General features: G+C 31.5%; 1 long non-coding RNA gene across 1 annotated transcript; it reads right to left on the bottom strand.

Annotated features, from left to right (window-relative positions):
- Positions 1–18,058: 18,058 nt before the first annotated feature.
- Positions 18,059–19,794, bottom strand: LOC141724695 (uncharacterized). The gene is made up of 3 exons (XR_012576855.1): positions 19,495–19,794; positions 19,012–19,099; positions 18,059–18,198 (listed from the first exon to the last, which is right to left on the bottom strand). It is a non-coding gene; the product is annotated as an uncharacterized LOC141724695 (long non-coding RNA).
- Between the last annotated feature and the right edge of the window lie 302 nt (positions 19,795–20,096).

The following is a 20,096-nucleotide window of genomic DNA, read 5'->3' as shown; positions in this document are numbered from 1 at the left end:
GCCCATTCGAAATTTTTCCATAAACTAAGACACTCTCTCTCGCTTTCTCACAATTCACTCACTCAAATTCTCTCTCTCTCTCTCGTTAAACTCTCTCTCGCTGAACTCTCTCTATCATTATCAATCTCGATCAATTTTATCTTTCACTCGCCACCGTTATCATTTTCTGGTAAGTAAATGGGATATGTTTTTTTAATTAGGGTGCATTTGAATTTGGGATCGACGCTTTTTGCTTCAATTAGAGTTTTAAACATTATTTATTTATCTAATCGCTCTCCATCTCTTCGATTTCAGGTGCTCGTGTTTGGGTTTGCAGTTGAAGGCATTATTTTAAGGTACTTTTAAGTTACGCTTTGTTTTATTTGAATTTTGTGTGCTTGTGTGTGTGCGCAGTTGTGTGTTTAGTTTCTCTCTCTCTCCCTCCCTCCATGTCTCTCTCTCCCTGCCTCTCACTCGGTCTCTCTCTGTCTATGTCTCTCTATCTTTCTCTGAATCTGTCTCTCTCTGTCTCTTTCTTTCTCTCTATGTCTCTCTATCTATGTACTGCATTAGCAGATTGATATACTAAATCAAATTCAATCTTTCATCTTACTATCTTTGATTTGAGTACTTTATCTGTTTGTGGATGTGATTCATGCTGTTTATAATTCGGTTTCGTTTAAAGGTGAATGCCTTTGTTTACCTTTGTTCTCATGTTGTGTATTCGATTTTCTATACCATGATATAAGATAAACATATTTTTGTTGTCTCTCATTGTCTGGGGTTTCAAATCACTTTTCACCAAGTCTCCTCTCTCTGTCTCTCAAATCATCGTAATTATGTAATGTTTATTGATTTATTTTTTAAGCTGATTTAACATTATATGTATTTGCGAATTGCAACCATCTGATGGAATAAGTAAAATCATGCTAGGAGGACAAGTCACTAATGAGGAAGTTGAGAGCTTGATGAAGAGGTTTAAGATCTCTCTCTCTCTCTCTCAATTGTATTGTTTCTTTAATTGGAGTGGATTACTGATTTTCTATTGTTTAAACGGAAAAAATTAATTATATTTTCAAAAATTAAAAATGTTTAATTTTTTGAATTTGAATGTGATCTGTGATTGAGTTGATCTATTTTTATTATTCATGTTATGTGTTTGTTTATTTAAATGTTTTTGATTATCATTTTTCCAAAAGTGGTATGTGATTAGTTTGATCTGCTCAGTTTGGTTTTTAGATTGCTAGTTGGTAAAGTCATTTTAATATTCATATAATGTGTTTGATGGTTTGGAATGTTATCCTTTCAGCGATTGATTTATGATTTAATGATCTAACCTAATTTGGTTTAGTTAGTGGGTTACAGCTTGGTGAAGTAGTTTTTCTTATTTATATTTGTTTTAGTTAATTTTGAATTTGATTTCTGACTGATATGATATACATGATTTGATTAGTTGGTGACAAGTTGGTGAACTAATTTTACTATATATGTGGAAATTTTCAATGTGGTCATGTTTGGCCATTAGACTTTTTTGGTCATGCAGAATGTATACATAGTTGATAATATAAGCAGCGTCCTTCAAAGTAAAATAAACATGTTTTATCCCCTTTCTAAGTGATATTAAGATAGGACACAACATAACATCGGTCTTAGTGAACCTGCTTCCTAGTTCCGTAAGCATGTCTGCATAAATGACTTTGTGGTTTTTTTCCTCTTACTGTAATTTCCAATGATCAGATATTTGCCTTAAATGCACAATTTTAGAAGGTTTGCCAGGTCTATGGAACTTAGTGTAGATTATACTAAACAGTTTATGTTTGCTTAAACACCTGATCTTTCTTGCTTTAGGAAGCCTTGTTTTGGTTATAAATTGAAGGAGATTACGTGCAACATCTTTGCGGCTGATGCAGAGAGTGATACAGTAGAACAAGATGGTGTTGATCCAACTAACAAATATAATTAAGGCTCATCACATGTATCGTATTGAACCTTGGTTAATATTACATATGTGTTGAACCTTAATGGTTCTCATGCTTCTTGTTTTTTTTGGTTTTATTCAAAACAGACCATATATCTATATGTGTGTATGCCTTCCGCTTGGTACAGGGTTTTTCTTATTCTCCAACTCATATGTGTGATCGAGTTCATCACTTAGTGGAATTCTTATTGGAGGCCTGAGGAGGGATAAAAGCAAAGGTATTATTGTTGGAAGCCTCGAAATAATACTACTAAAAATAACTTTCTGCATCTATGTTATTTCTCTTACTCTTTTTCTATAAGCTTCATGTTTGAGCTCAGAGATATATATTTGCAGCCGCTTTCTTGGCATATTCATGTCAACTATGTTCCATATAGCTTCTATGTGTGCAATAGGGGTAATGTATTCATTATATGCTCTGAGTGCCTCGTGCAGTCTCAACATTTTTTTCATCACCTAGACTGCAATTTTGTTATTAGTAATGATGTCTATGTCCTTATATTCTAAGGTGTGCATTTCACATTCCTTTTTCTTCTTCTTATTTCAACTTTTATGATGCGCAAGTTCATTAGATATTTTTTTTAAAAAAATTGAGAAAGAAACTGCTGTGTTTTTTTGACATTCTGATGATTAAAGCAGGTGAATAGAGGCCTCTATCTTCTAGCATTATGGCTTCCTACATAGTTTTCCTCTGTTAGTCTCATATAAGAAGGTTAGGAAGAAAGACTAATCTCCTGATCTCCATTAACTAGCTCTATTTGTTCAACATTAAGCCTAGATTTTGTAATTCTCAGTGAACCTGTTAGTGAAAAATATGGTGCACGAACGCATGGAAATGGACACAGTGATTGGACCTCCACATTAGTAAGACTTTGACATATTCCCAAGAAACTTTGCCACTTGTAAGTTGAATTAAGTACTGTCTTTATTGGTCTTGAAATTAAATATAAATGTACTTCGTAGTGTATAACACTGGGCTCATGCATATGCAATAGATGTTATTCATTTTTGTTAAAAGATTGATTAAGTAGGTGCTGGTAAATACTATAATTTATTTAACCATTATGCTTTCATGGAGGATGTGTTAATATGAATATAGTGATTTTTTTATTTGATGTCGGGAAAACAACCATTTGTACCATCTTACTGGACTAAATAGGAGTAAGAGGCATGTACTTGGTCTGTAGTACAGACTAAAGAGGAATCTATATGTTTGATATGGTAGCATTGTTCATGTAACGGATCCGATTAGTTTTGCGGGGAAGGTTTAGTCAGGTTGTGGTTAGGATTCAGATATAATAAGATTTTCTATTAACTTATAAGATAGCTGTAATTCGTAGGAACTACTAAATTTTTTCAAGAACAAGTAACTGTGTAATCCAAAATAATCTAATAATTTTCTTAAAATAAAGTTAAGCACATGAATAAGTATAGTCTACTCTATTTGACTTGCTCCTAGTTTAATGTACTAAAATACAGGGGAAGTATTTTCAATGTTGATAGAATTGTGCATAACAATATACAAGACACAAATACATCATGACAAAATTGTAGATCAGAGCTTGGAAGATCTCTATCACTCATTCATTTTCCCCTCGCTCATCAATCATCATCTATGTAACATGTAACACGTAATAAGATTTAGAGTAGTCTTTAATGGTTTTGTTGAAGTCCAGAACTTTTACCCTTGTGTTTATATGATTCCTGTAATATTCTTTTTCAAAACTATTAAAAGTTGCTACCTTTATGTATTATAGTTCTTTTCAATTGTTAACCGGTTGGCGAATTTATTATTGTCTGAAAATCCTCCATGGTCATTGGAGGTATGTGGACAGGTTGCATTCAAATGTTCTAGCTCTTGCGTCAGGAATCTTATCCGAGGCATCAACTCGGGGTTGGGCATGTGGCAGGGGACTGTTAAAAATGTGCTCAACACTTATAGTTTCAAGCAGTAGATTCTAATATTATTTAGTTTATAATATTATGCCAATGTAACGTAAAGAACGTGACTTAGTTTGTTTAGTTAAGAATATTATGTTTGTCATTTATACTTGTGATGTTTAGTTAAGAAATGATAGATACTTTTAAATAATAGTTTTTCATTTTGTTCTTGTAAAATATTACAGTAGTTCATAAAGTCTTACAATAGCTTGTGAAAATGTTTCAATAGCCAAGGTACATATGTTATAAAATCTACTAAAATGTTACTCTAGGTATATAATTGATTCAAGAAAAAAGTGGGACCCACATGCCACGTCATCACTGTGGGCCCACATGTCATATCAGTATAGAGGCTGCAAGTCATGTCAACATTTTTGGACCCAAAAATGCCACGTCAATGCCATGTCATCATGCCACGTCATCACAGTATGGGGCCCACATTGGGTCCCATTTTTTAAAAAACTTTATGCCATTCTAAGGTAACATATTTTTAAGTTACAATAGACATGTTTTATGTTACCTATGGGGTCTAGGGTAACATAAAATACATGTTACAGTAGCGGGATCATATGTTACCTTAGACCCCTAAGGCAACATTGAAAAACCTATCTTTAAAAAAATGTTACCTTAGCTTAAAAGTGTGGAAAGAGCACCATATTTACCCCCTAATGTAATGTTTTTTTAATTTTATAGTAGACATTTTATGGTGTAGTGAAACCTACTTAGTTTTTAAAAATTTTACCACCAATCTTAACCATTTCTAAAACTCTATCACTACAACCTTTGCATGTAAGTTCTTGAGTGAGTTTTTCAAAACCCTCTTTTTAATTATATCCAAGAAAAATACAATTTCTTGGTGTATGTTCATAAGGGTGTGCAATATATTAGTCAATATCGATGATGTGAATTAGAGGTTGAAAACTCGAAGGGAGACCCGTGAATGGGCACCCTCGAGTTCGACCACCACCAGCCATGACCAAATGGGAGCCGGTGGGTTTATAAAAAAATTAATTTTTGAATTGATTTTGTGTAAATAGGATGAGATATGGAGTGCATGTTACTTGTTTAGGTTGCTTGAGTTCTTGGTTTTTAAATCAAGTTTTATGCCTAAAAGTTTGGATATAATGACTATTGGTAGTTGTTATTTGATTAGTTGAATAAAGTGTTAATGCATGTCACTAAATCTTGATGCATGTTATCAAAAATGGATGCATGTTGATTTCCTAAGTTTCATTCGGTGTTTTTACATGTTTTTGTTCGATTTTTTGATAAAAATGCAAGGGAATGATTTTTAAAGGTAATTGATGTTTAGAAGTATGCATGTAAGTGTTAAGTGGTTGCATATTGATTATGTTAAATTTTTTCATATTGTTTTGGTTTGAATTTTTTATTAATTAAAGGGGGAAAGAGTTGTTTATCAGGCGTAATTGATGTTCAAGTGATATAAGAATAATCGGATTGAGATTTTATAAAAACTAAGGATTTTTGCATGTTAGAATTGTGAGTTGGGTCGAATTAGGGAACCTTTTAGTTCGATTTTTTATGAAAATGGTGAAAAGGAATGGTTTTAAGGATGATAAGGATTAACTCATAATTTGGATCATTAAAAAATATGCATCATAGTTTGTTAAGAAGATTATGTGTTATTTGGATTGAATACGCTAAATTCGAATTGCATGCGAAGTGGTATATGTTTATCATTAAGATGATCACAAGAATTTTTATTCGGTTTTAAAAGAACTAAGGATTGGAGTCTTGTATTGTAGTTTGATTTGTAATGTTAAGTCAATAGTTGTTAATCGTATGAATGGAGATTCTTGGCTTGTGTTAAAAGTCAAGTATTAAAAAATGATTATAATATTTGATTACGATTGACTGATATGGTTGATTGTATTAGAAGGGTAAGAGTAATTACAAGTACGTCATGTCCGACTCTCGACGAGTTAGTGAATAGGTTGTTTATGTTATTGAGTTATTCGAATCGGTGATTATTTGCTAAATTTGTAGTATCGAGATATAAAAAGTATAAAGCTATATCTTATTATGTATTATGTGTTATGTGTGTGTACATGAGATAAGTGTTTATCGCGTTCGGGGTAGAAGTTAGACGTTAGCCTAAACGTCCGGAATTAATCAAGTCCCTAATTAGAATTTTGTTTTGATTGTAAATTTGGATAGCAAAGGCATTCAGGCTAGTAAAGGGAAAGAAATCTTAGGTGGCTGTAGCTCAGGTTCCATTAAACCGGAAAGCTTTTTGAGGCAAGTAACTTTGCCTTATATTATAAATTGATTACAAAAATATTATTGTTGATGTCATGATAGAGTAAAGGATTCTTGTGAAATTTGTTATTGATTCTTATGAAACCCCTGTTATTGTCCCTTGTGATAAACCTATTATCAATCCTTGTGATGAACCATAATAGTAACCCCTTTATTTCAAGTACGTATACCCTATCTCTATATTTTTTTAACTTATGATCATTTGACCTTAACCCTAATGAAATTTTTACATGTTATATCTTGTTAACCAAGATCCCTCATATCCTTTATGTCTTGTTACGTATCGTTCTTTGGAACTATCCTTATTACGAACTTATACACTTGTTCAACGTTTGATCAATATCTTTGGCCTATGATCCCTGCTTACTTTGATTTGTTCTCTTTCCTTGAATTCTTAAATTGGACTTAAGAATGACTTTCGACTTGAACGAGTCCAAACAATTTCATTTATCGGTAATGTTAAAACTTATTTAGATAAACTTCCTCATATTCCAACATAAAGGTTTTCTAAATGAATTCCTTGAAGATTGGATAGAGACATAAGAGACTAGTGGGACTAGTCCAGTCATATAAGAGGCTAGTGGGGCTAGTCCACTATAGTTCGGGCTGATCACCCGTATTATATTTAAAAGATGGATATTCCAATCAAGGGTTCTTTAATATTTTATAAACAAGGAAATGTATATCTTTATTCAAGCAATTTGCCTAATTATTTAAAAGGAAACAAAATAAGTAGTATGTTCTATAAAGTTATGAGACTTGGTCGAGAACCCTGCCACTATACTTTGTTACTGATTCTCGAAACTTGATTGATCTCTTCCTTTGAAATGAGAACCTTCTTGAGAACCCTATTATTGATCGTGATGAATGTCGGCTTTCTCCCAAACTTTAAATCCTGAAAGCCCGTAACCTTTTTCAATACTTTTACTTAGTCGTTAAAAGAATACTACCACCTAGTTTAGTTTTGTTCATAAATAAAATGCCTCAATTACTATTGTTTATGTTGATATTTAGAACTGCTATATAGTTACTTGTTGTGCGTCTTTGCTCATTTATTTGCTTTGATCTAACCATGGAAGACAAGCAAGAAGATGGTCAGGCATAGGCGCACCGCTCGCAAGAGCGTCCCTATCGTGTTGAGGGATTTCATATGCCAGATCAGGTAGTTGTTGTGTGATCAAGCGATGGGGGAGAAGTAAATTAGCTAAATCAGATACTTTTGGGTTATCCGTCGTTCTAAGTCGAAATCGAATAATATGAATTTTTTTTCTGATTTTGGGTTGTTATAATATTATCTTCTGGTTGGTAATTGTAATCTTGTCTCATACTTTATCTTGTTGGGATCCTGTTAGTATCAGGGTTTATTATATTTCTTCTATTATGGTATTAGTATATTGGTGTGTGGGTCCTCATTTCCTAACCCTGAGATTGAAAGCGTCACACCGTAATATGATCCACACAAAACAATAGTTTACAGAAACCGTTGTGCTAAATCCAAAATTTTATGTTTTTTAACAACGGTTCATAAAACCGTTGTATGAAATCTGGCTGAGATAGTGGTTATTTGTGGGAAACAAAAACCCGTTGTCTGTTATTTTAGGATAACGGTTCTTTTGTCAATTGTTGTCTAATTAGTGTTGTTTGAAGCTGTTTTTCTTATAGTGTCATAAGTATGAACCTTTACACAATTAGAAATTTTAGTAATCTTTTTATATCTGCAAAACAAATAATAAGTTATTTGCTTCACAAGAAAAATAATAAGTTATTCTATGCATAAATAGTAACTAATAATTGACAATTTTTGCATTGGTGCATGTGACAATCAAATATTCATATATTGTTTCAATAAGTATTTTTCTTTTTTAGGATTTGAATAAGTATTTAAATTGCACATTAATAATAATTTTAGTAAATTCCATGCAAAAGAAATAAATTATTCAATATTATTGTAGATACAAGTATTAACAACAAGCAACTAGCAAGTAACTAGGATCAAACACCTGAAATACTGATCAAGGACCAGAGACAAGTGACATACAACTCATCTCTCCTCTACTCCTCTGTTATTTACTGTAACTAAATTCTGTTACAGAAAGGTACTAGAAGCTAGTCTAATCTCTATACATAAAAATAATCAGTTTGTATATTTTATTCTCTGAGCTTGAATAAACAATTTTACTTTCACATTTGTGATATGGTATCAGAGACATCATAATCTTTGTGCCTATCTAAGTAAATGCATTTATATGCTTCCGCTTTACGAGCTCCATCAGCATTAATGGTGACATCGTCCTCTACACCTGCAGATCTATTTATTGATAATAATCGTATATAATATCTCAGTGCAAGATCTAAGTGCAAGATATTCACAGAAAAATGTGCCACGTCTATTCAACAACGGGAAAGAACTAGCCTCATTGACTCAAGGTAACAAATCTGTTACCTCCTATTTCACAAATGTTAGAGGTTTAATGAATGAATTGAAAATTTTGGTTCCAATTCCTAGATGCCCTTGTAATCTTACTACCTGCACATGTGGTATAAATATGAGATTAATTCGGTATGAACAACATATGAAGCTTAGTCAATTTTGTATTTTTACAAACACTCGAGGTTAAATTATATTAATATGTCATTTGCCTGATATCAGTCAAGCTTATGCCATGCTCTTGTAAGATGAAAATCAACATAGTTCTGTTACTTTTTTGACATATCTCTTGAGTCAGTTTCTACCAATGCACGATTTGGATCGTAATTTCAATCTAAGAACAAAATTGTTTCAAATAAGAAGGATGATAAGAAACTCAATGATGTTGTTTGTGATTACTGTCATCTCACTGGACATGTGAGAGAAGTGCTTTGCTCTCCACGGCTACCCTGACTGGCACATGTTATATGGTCAACCCAAACCAAAACCTAGACCTGCAAAACAACGAGAAGATTGGTGATAATATGATAAATTCTGTTACAAAATCAGACTCTTCACAGCCTGATGATGGTAGTATTTCTGGTGGTAATCAAGTATGCACTAATAATTTGTCAGATGCTCGGTGTCATCAAATTATAAAGATGTTTCAAGGTAAATTAAAACTACTTCCATAACTCCTTGGTTGAAAACTATTGCTAATCATGTGGCAGGTATTCCTCACCATACTACTAATTATGTCATGTATGCATCACCAGTTCAATTTACACAACCTGAAAATGTTTGGATACTTGATTCTGGAGCCACTATTCATATAACACCATACTTACATCTTGTTCATAATTTCAAACCTGTTAATTATGAATTGCATTTGCCAAATAGAGAAATTTCTATAATTACTCATATTGGTCAAATTCAATTAAGTTCAGATATCTTGCTTCAAGATGTGTTAGTTGTGTCTAAATTTCAATGTAATTTATTGTTCAGTCCATAACTAACAAGTACCTTTGCTATCAAAATTGTGTTTTCTCATTCTAAATGTATCTTTCAGGACCCTGGTTTGATGATGGAGAAAGAGATTGGTAATCTGATAGATGGTCTATAAAAACTTCATACAAATAAATTGCAAACTGCTTCTATGACATTTGTTCATTCTTCCCATAGTATTATCAAGTCTGATATCAACTAGAATTGGAGATTAGGGCATCCTTCTCATCCAGTCTTGAGTCATATTATGAGTATATATGTTCCCTTACAAATGTAAATACTCATTGTGATATTTTTCATTTTTCCAAACAAGTTAGACTACCCATTCTTGTTAGAGATTCTAAGAGTACTAGTGCATTTGATATTGTTCAATGTGATGTATGGGGACTTTACAAAAATTCTACACTTGACAATTGTACTCTTTTTCTTACTATAATAGATGACTTCACCAAATGCACTTGGGTTTACTTAATGTCCACAAAAATACAAGTGTTTAGTTTGATTAAAAATTCATTGCTTATGTTTCCGCTCAATTCAAAACTTATGTTCAAATTCGTAGGTCTGATAATGGGACAAAATTCACAAATTCTTACTTAACATCATATCTACAAACCATTGGAATTGTTCAACAGTTTAGTTGCTCTTATACTCAAAAAAATGGAGGAGTTGAGAGAAAACATCAACACTTGTTCAATGTGGCTAGGTCCTTAAGGTTTCAGTTCAATTTGCCTATCTCCTTCTGGGTTGATTATGTGTTAACAGCCACATATCTTATTAATATGTTGCCTTCTCACTTCAAGTCACCATATAAACTATTATTTCACAATTTACCAAATTATATTGCCCTAATAACATTTGGATGTATGTTCTACATCTCTAATCTTTATTCTCCTTTTGATAAATTTTCCTCAAGAGCACTTAAATATGTTTTTTAGGATATCCTTTTAATAAGAAAGGATACATGGTCATGGACCTTATAAAGGTATGTAAAATTCAATTAATATTGTTATTAATTGAATTATTCTTATTTTATTCATAATAAAAAACCGTTCATCCGTTTAATACGAAACAAAAGCATCTAGACTCAGAAAAATATTCTACTTTTATTAAAAATACTTTCGAGAAATAAAATCTTTCATTTCGAAAGGTCGCTTGATTTTATAAACATTTCTATGTTGCGTAACTATCAAAGAGTTGTATTTAATTTTTTTTAATTTTAAATGTACTCAGTCGAGTGTTGTAATAAACTGAGTTATATGTTATATGAATTATGTGATTCATGTAATAGGGTATATTTTTAAAAAAATTCGGTAATCCAACCTTACCGATGATTAGACATATTGATTTTCGATATGTATGTAAAATATTGGATTTTTCAAAACTAAGCTCATATGTTTTTATAATAAATCTATAAAATAAAATGTTCAATTCCTGCCAGTATTGGTTGGAAATGACCAAAGCAAAGTAAAATGTGCATTTCATGTTTTTTACTGATCATTTGTCACATTTTGTTGAACAAACTGTAAAGATATAAAGATGTATTCATTTCAGTAGTGAAATTCAATAACATTAGTTGATTATATTTACATTCTCGTGTTTCTCTTATATTTAGATAAATTATAATTATTTTTAAAAAAATAATAAATATCGAAATGTTTCGATAAAATATAACTTCAAAAGTGAAAAGTCATTTTATAGCGAAAGGAAATTAGGAAAAATAGAACTTGAAGATGATTAGTCTAAACCTTTTAAACATCTATTAATTATTGTAATTATTATTTCTAATATTGAATAATTGTTATGAAGATGTAATTTTAACTCTTATATTATGATAATGACATGTTCACGGATTGTGCTTTATGGGGAATTTTTCAATTTTAGTTATTGTTGTATGCTTATAATGTAGATATTATTTATGTACAATTTGTTCTACATTTATTTCAATAGAATATATTTTTTTTAAAGGTCCAACATTTCCAACCACATTCAAGCTATTTCCTACCACATTCAAGCTATTATCTACCGCATTCAAGCTAAACGGTAGTAGGAAATGACTAGTACGAAATGTCCATTTTCATGGCTTCTAGCATAAAACCTACCAATTCTGGTAGGAAAAAGGTCCTGACTGTGTAAATTGCCACGTGGTAGGAATCATCCCTGGGTCCCACAAGACAACTCATCAAATGTGTCCCCAATTGTGTGATGTGGCCGACCATGCGGCATGCCATATGGGTAGCCACTTGTCAAGTCGGGGCCATTTGAGATACAAGAACTAATTCCTATCATGGAGGAATTCCGACCTGAGCAATTTCTATCAAGCTCGTTGCTAGAAATTGACCCCTTTTCCTATCAGATTTGCGCCATTTCCTACCAAAACGCTGGTAGGAAATTACCGTTTTTCTTATAGTGAAACAGTTAAAATAATTAATAGGCAAATCAACGATAAATTACAAATATTTTAGCAATCAAATTGTTATGGAAACACCACAAATAAATTTGGATAACATTTAGAAACTATCTTATATATATACATGTAACTATAATTGCATAGATGAGAAGACTATCTCGGGGAAGCCTAACCAAGTAACTTGATAATCACAATCGAAATGAGAATATACCGAAAAACATTAGGCCAACTATTAATACACAAAAAATTTCCTTCCATTAAAATTAATAAAATATTATCAACTTCTATTGGGCCGATTATTAATATTAAATTAATTCGTCACTAATCATAAGATTATAAAAAGTGAAATATTAAATTATATCACCGTTCGGTAGAAAATAAATTAAATCCTATAAATTGAACTTTAAAATTTAGTTTACAAAGAAAATATATAAATCTTCCGTTAGGCCAATTTATGTAATAATTTTTACATACAATTACGTGATTTACCATTCTTATAAAAAATTAAAGTAAACAATTTTTGATGTTCCCTCTAAAACTTTAATAATCAAGAAATCACTATATTCATTAGCCCTTAAACTAAATTTAAAATTAACATTCATAAGGGACTATTATTAATTAAAGACACAAGTTTTCCTTTAAATATATATTAAATATAAATAATATAAACTAAAAGAACATAATTTTAGTAAATTTAATTTATAATAATAAAATTAACAATCACATTAACATGTTATAGACATAAGAACTCGTTTTATCTGACGACGGTACATACAATATTATGCATTTAAAATATTATAATCGAGATATGTACGAGGCTTTTAAGATATAGTATAAATAGTTTCTGCACTAGATCATGTGCATATTGTTATTAAACTGAATGGTAATAAAATATAAAAACTTGATGAAGTGACAACAATTCATAATTCATGGGTGGTACAAGTTAAATCAAGCAACTATATTGCATATCATGTGCCTCCAGAATAGTAGTAATATGATAATTAAAATTTATACATGAGATCCAAGTTTGTTGAGGGGATCTAACGAGGATCGTGTTAGTGTTTGTACCCTAGAGACAAGACTATGATGTTTTAGTTAAAGACATTTGGATTATTAATGTTTATGTTCTATTGATTATTCCCTTTATAATTTATTAATTCTTAATTTACTGTGATATAAATGTTAGATTAATAAATGTCCTTGGAATATGATATGCAATTCTATATCTCTAAGTACGTGACTTAGAAATGAGATTATGAGAATAGTATCAATATTCTTAAAGGTCTCTAGTCGAGTATTATTATTAAGGGACAATAATAATGCATTAAGACTAGTGTGTTTGTTGACTAATGATCACATCTCATTGATCATAGGTATAGTCATACTAAAATCAAAGACACAGGAAGATGTATATGTACATGGTGCTCGACAGACCCGATGTGAGATTTTATATGTCTGTTGTATCATAAGTAATTTCACAGTGATAATGATGTAATGATCCTTAGAGCTGAAGTCATTATATTTCTATACGAGAATTAGTATACATTGATTCCATTAAAAGTTATCCTTGACTGTGTAATGATAAAAGTGGACATTGGATATATTATGAATCGTATGAGAAATATGAATGATATAGAAAGAATTTAACCCTCCTGTTTTAGGAGTGATATTATTGGCCTCTTGTGTGAGCTAGACTACGAAATGCGTGGTCACGCTCAAATGTTGATTTGATATAATAGTCTACCCATTAATCAAGGAAACCTGGATTAAATATTTATGAGGATGACACATTACATGCATCTAGTTTAATCTATAATATGTGGATAAAAGGATTACATTCCATTATACATTATTCACGGAATGTTTAATCGATCACCGATTCAATTATTATTACTTGGGTAGATATGATGTATTACTTGATGGCTCTCATTGTTTACGATTTTAAATTAGATTTAAAATTTGGTGCCAATGTAATAATAACTTATAGGGTCACAAACAAAGAATGCTTGAAGGATTATTTTATTTAAATTAGATTGAAATTAAATTAAAGTAATTTGAATTATTTATAATATTAATTAAGTTTGACTTAAATAATTAGATAAATATTGATATTCAAATTTACTAATATTAATTATGAAATTTATTTGTTAAATAATTAAGTGATACTTAATTATAATACCAATAGGAATTTCGAATTAATAATAACTCTTAATTAGTTAAGAGTTATCATTTATTTTTCTACTCTCTATATAATATCTCTTGTGTAGCTGATTTTTTGGGGGTGCAAGACTTTTACTAAAACCCTAGCCACCAAGAGAGAAGATGGAGAGAGCAAGAAGAAACGGGTTTGTGCTAGTACACATCCAATCCTTGAGTTCAAGCATTCGTGTGGATACTGATAGAGCATAGATCACGAGAGCGGGATGCGTGGTGATTGAACAAGCTTTGGATCTCCATTAGTCAACCAATTGGTAAAGCTTCTTAAGGTAAACAATCAGATCTATGAATTAAATATATGTTTTTCGCATGGATCCTGCGGTGGGTTTCAAAAATTCTAATTTTTTTTACATTTTTAATTACTGTTTCCGCTGCGTTTATGTGCACGAAACCCAACAGATCACACATGTGAGTAATATCAAAATAGTATCTTTATGATCGCTTATGTAAAACCAGTCGAATTAAATTATATAAAAACAAATTTGATTGATCTAAAATTTTGATTCTACTCAAAGAATTAATCTTTGTGTCTGCTCTGATAACAATTGTTATACTAAATCATCTATATAAATATGACGAAATATACATACATATTTCTCTAGATCAAAACTATGAGTATAGATTAATAGTGGAAGCATACATGACTGTTATGTATGCAATTTTGTATGTTTTACATGTTGTTATATTTATATATGTGTATGTATATATATGTTTTGAATATATGATATTCATGAGAGTGGTATAATCATATGATGAATATATAATCTGTATATATACTAATATATAAATGTTTTATATTTGTTCTTATTATAAGAATCGTATTTGATACGTTTCTGAATCGGATGCAGCGGATTTGCTGAAATCTGTGTCTGGTGTCAGATTTTGGCAAACGAATATGCTCTTTAATATGTAATCGAGCCTCAGAATTGTTGAAATCTGTAAGGCGTTTGACGTCGTTTAGGCCCTCTAATCTGCGATTGAATGTTATCAGATTTAATTTCGAATTTTTTGATTTTTTTCAATATTTGGTTTTTATGATTAGATAAAGATCACATAGGATGAAGCAATAACCAACCATGTTTATTTATTGCACTTTACATATATATGCGCATATGATGAATGTATGTGTAGAGTAGTTTATAAAGATGCATGCTTAATTAGATTAAGGATGTATGTATTAGATATGACACCCATGTCACGATTCAAGATTTTAAAATGAAAAAATGATTATGAGATTCTCGTGTTTATGAAACAAGGTTTAAAATAGAAATTTTCTTTGTTTCTGACATAGGGCAATTTTGTTAAAAGCAAGTTTATTGAACTTGTAAGGTTGTGGGTTTTAAGCGAGACTGTTGTGACTCCCTCACTACCTGAAAATCAAACCATTGACGAATATTGATCTGAAGTATCTTATTCAAGGAAAAATTGGGAATCTCTTTATGATGTGATCATGATTATTTTAAAATTAACAAAACCCTAAAGTTAATATTAAGTTGATCAGATGCCTTCCAATGAGTCCAATGCGTTAACCCCTAGATCAACCTAGAATGGGTTCGCCAAAGCGAAGTACTCCTATCTATCGTGGGAGATGTATTGAAGTATATTCATACTTTTTGACTATTGGGTTTGACTTAACTATGTTATCACAATAGGATTGTGAACTTAGAGGCATAAAGTTTGGCGAGATTTATTAGATAAATATGAACAAATGTTGTTCCACCAAGCTATCCACGAGTTATATAGTTGATATAATTGCCAAATATTGTCTACCTAAATAATTATGTTTTAGGAGAAAAGCCAAAGCTGACCTAACGCGTGGTGAAATATGGATCTTGGCTCACTAGAAAGGATATAGAACATATTTTATCCGAATTAATAGTTAGGGATATGGATTTGATAAAAATAGTGGGAGATATATATTATGAATATATATATGAATAATCACTTGAACATAATTTAATGATCTTTTGTAGACTAAGTCATTTTATGCACTTTAATATTGTAGATATCAAATGACAAATAACACAAATAACTTCTCTATGTAATATTCCATGAGAAGGACAAGCTGACATGAAATAATTTCCTCGATTGACATGGGAACTTGAGGGTTGTCCTCGGGTTCAAGGATGTCACTCAAACCCCTCCCTTATTTCTTCTAGCTGAGAATGAAACATGTGCAGAACAAAATGCTTACCGAAAGCAAAGTAACTATGCAACTGATATTTCATATCTCATGCTTGTAATTATAAGTGCTGAGCTTTAGAAGCAACAAGAGCATAATGATGCTTTTGATATGATTGAGCACCTTCAAAAGATTTTTGAAGGATAGGCTCGTCAGAAAGATTTGACAATAACAAGGCACCATACTTTTATATTAATGGGAGAATCATATCCGGTTGGACCACATGTTCTAAAGGTGATAGGCATATGTTCCTTGATATTTTAGGTTTCAAGAATGGTCTAGAGACTCAGCTTGATTTGATCAAACGAACTTTGAACAATTTCTTTTCTCAGTTTGTTAAGAACAAAAGGAATGAGATAGACAGAACACTCACTGAGTTACGTCCATATTGATGTTGTACAAATGGAATGCAAATGGGAAAGGAAAGTGGACAGGTGAGGTGAAGATTTGATCTTATTCGGTGCCAAACCAAAGTACAATTCCAAAGGGATTTTGAAGCCTAAGTTGCTAAAGAAGATGATTGTCATTTCTGTGGAAATAACTGGATGAATGGAAGTTAAATTGTCGAGCTTACTGGAAGATCTAAAGAAGGAGACTACCAATGGTCAAGCTTCAGGTATAGGGTTAGAATTGGAGAAAAAGTTGTTGCTCTAGTTGAAAGAACTCGATACCTAATGTTGCCCATAAGGCGAGATTGAGAACTTGATAAATTGTTATTACGTGCCTGCCTTTAGCGGATACATTAAGTCAATTTCTTGCCATGACAAGAAAGGTTTTCATTTTAATTAAATAAATAATAGTTGTTTATTCTATTTTAATGGTAAGACTTATAATGTTGCACAATTAGTTAACAATTTACATGTTCTAAGTTGACTCAAAATAGAATAAACATTAGGCCCTCTAGCATTGCCGTTAAGCCATAATAATGAGAAACACATTTATGGGTTACATATACATGAATACTTGGATAAGTTTGATTTTGAATCATACAGAAGATGCGAACTTTGTCTCATTGGCACACTACAAGGAAAATAGGGTGACACAACGGTTCTTAACCATTGTCTGATACCCCTCAATACCGTTGAGTATTGAGGCGCCGTCTGATGCAACGGTACCCAATCGTTGTCTGTCTCACTGCAAGACAACAGCGCAGATACAAGAAAACTTTGTTAGAAGGTTGGTATACACAACAGTTCTATTATAACATAGTGTTGTGAGAGATTGTGGTATTCATGCATTTCTTAGATGCACACCACATGTCTGATATGTTTAACACAATGTGTCCGCTTAGACGAAATATTGTCCTTCTTGCCTATAGTCAACAGTTTTAAAAACAAAATATATTGTCTGAAATGACTCCATACAACGGCGTAGTTATAAAATAATATTGTAATATGATGTGTTAGTTAATAATTCTCGTGAGACAAAGTGTTGTCCTTTCTCCATTCTCACAACATTTTCTGTAAAATGATGTGTTGTCTTATATTAATAGAGTCAATGGTGTGCTAAAAGAGAAAGTATTGTTTGAAATTTATGTTGCAACGCTCTAGTAAAACTCATATTTTGTGTATTCCATATAGACAAATCTTTATTCATTTGTAACATTTGTAGAAATAGCAACATACAACAGTTTTATTTGGAGGAATAGCAACATACAACATTTTTATTTTCAACTGCTTAAAGCAATTTCTTCATGCTACGTCAACTACTCTAGCCCTGCTCTTGATCCAATTATTTTCCGACAACTCCTATATGTTGCATTAGTCGTCCCACTTGAAAATAACTGGGTAGCCTAGCATATGCTGAAAAAATAGAAGGAAAAAAGAACAACATATTCAATGACTCCATATTTTTTTCTTAAAAAACAAAATCAATAATTGAATGAAAAATGCCAAAGATAGTTTCATAACAGAGGGTACCTACTTAGAGCTTAAATGGTTTTTATCTAGCAATCCATGAGCAATATAAGCATAAAAACTCTTAAAAGTATATAATATATTTGAAACTTTATGAAGCAAATAAAATAATACGGTAGTAGTAAATAAAATCATTATCAGAGTATAAAGTGTATAAAAGGATTCATATTAATGGCTCACAATGCTTATATGGCTATACACGAATACGACCATGAATGTAAGCCAAGGCATTTGCAGGTAATTGAAATCACAACTGATAAGGATTCTTGTGAGCAATTTTGTACAACATTGGGATCCACTACCTGTATAAACTCATCGTGGCTCTCCATAGACACGTGTAATGACACATTATAATGCATTACTATGTAATATAACAAAAATTAAGCAAGTGAGTTTATTAGCTGAAAGACCATAGTTGATAATTAAGCAATTATCATTAGTATCTGAGTAGGTACCTACTAGTACTAGTAGTGACGAGATGAAAACAAGTAGTAGGAGTGTGGACACAAGTGAGTTTGGAATGTATAGCCGCGGCACAATTACTGGTGCTAAAATTTATGGCGGCTTACACCCTCGTCAGTTTGCTACTACTCCAAGAGCATGTATAAGTATAAACTCATACCAAATGACACATTACAATGTATTATACTGTCATATAAACATATACACCAAATATAAACTATGAATAAAAAATTATACCTGCTTTGGTTGACCCTAAAAAAATAGTTGTGACAATAATATGACCCATCCCTATCCCATTGCCATTTAAAACAGTTGCTTCCATTTCCTGGAAAACAGAAAAGGCAACAAGTTAAACAAGTGTTAGTAGTTTATCAAATTAAGTAACCATTTGCGCAGGGGAAACAACTTAAGCAAGAGGTATTCATAGACACAAAGAGACCAAAGATGAACTTACAATGACAACTACCAACAAAAATATTAATTTATGACAAGTGTACTTAACCAACGCACAAGACAATAGTACCATTACAAGGAAAAATTAATCATATGACAATTACAAATTTATCCAAATCACAGGGCACATGTAATGAGTCGAAATTTTTCAATCATCGTTTAAAAATTAAAAATTAGAAAAGTAACAAATACAAAAACAACCAAACAGAGTTCTATGTTATTATACAAACATATATACATAATATGTGAAATATAGATGAAAATTACCAAATCGAAAGTGGCCATAAAGGGGTAAAGAGCGGCTGGGAAGTTTATGAATAGTTTATATGGTTCCAACAATCAGATGCATCTTGCAAAGATAGGGTTCAATTTAGGGGTTTTTATTTAGGGATTTGATTTCACGAGTTTGATTCACAAAGTCTAGGGTTTTGATTTAAGGATTTTGATTTAGAGGTGTGATTTAAGTGATTCAGAGTGAGAGTTTGAAGTGGTGGAAGAAGTAGGGAGAGATGCTTGAATCGTAGTGGTTGAATGACACTCAAAAAAGGCTAGTAAGAGAGATCTTAAGGGGTGGGGGGAATATTTGGGGGAGGCGGGGAATTGAAAATATCTAGGGAGGGTTTCTTTTAGTAGTATTATGCGGGGAACAAAGCAGTGCATATTATTTTTGTTCTTTAATCGGAAAATAAAATAATATTAATAAAACAATGATGTGAAAAAGTAAATAAAAAAATTATTTGTGAATTAAAAAAAATAAAGAAGATGAGATCATGTGATTTTAGTCTTCTATAGAAAATAAAAAAATCAAGGTAATCTTGCACGATTTTATAAAGAAAATTCATTAAATTTACCATATAAGAGCATCTCCA

The sequence above is a fragment of the Apium graveolens genome, chromosome 5 (assembly GCF_009905375.1).
Source record: "Apium graveolens cultivar Ventura chromosome 5, ASM990537v1, whole genome shotgun sequence".
Classification (NCBI taxonomy): domain Eukaryota; kingdom Viridiplantae; phylum Streptophyta; class Magnoliopsida; order Apiales; family Apiaceae; genus Apium; species Apium graveolens.
The sequence above is the reverse complement of the archived record's forward strand: the minus strand, read 5'-3'. Positions and strand labels throughout refer to the sequence as shown.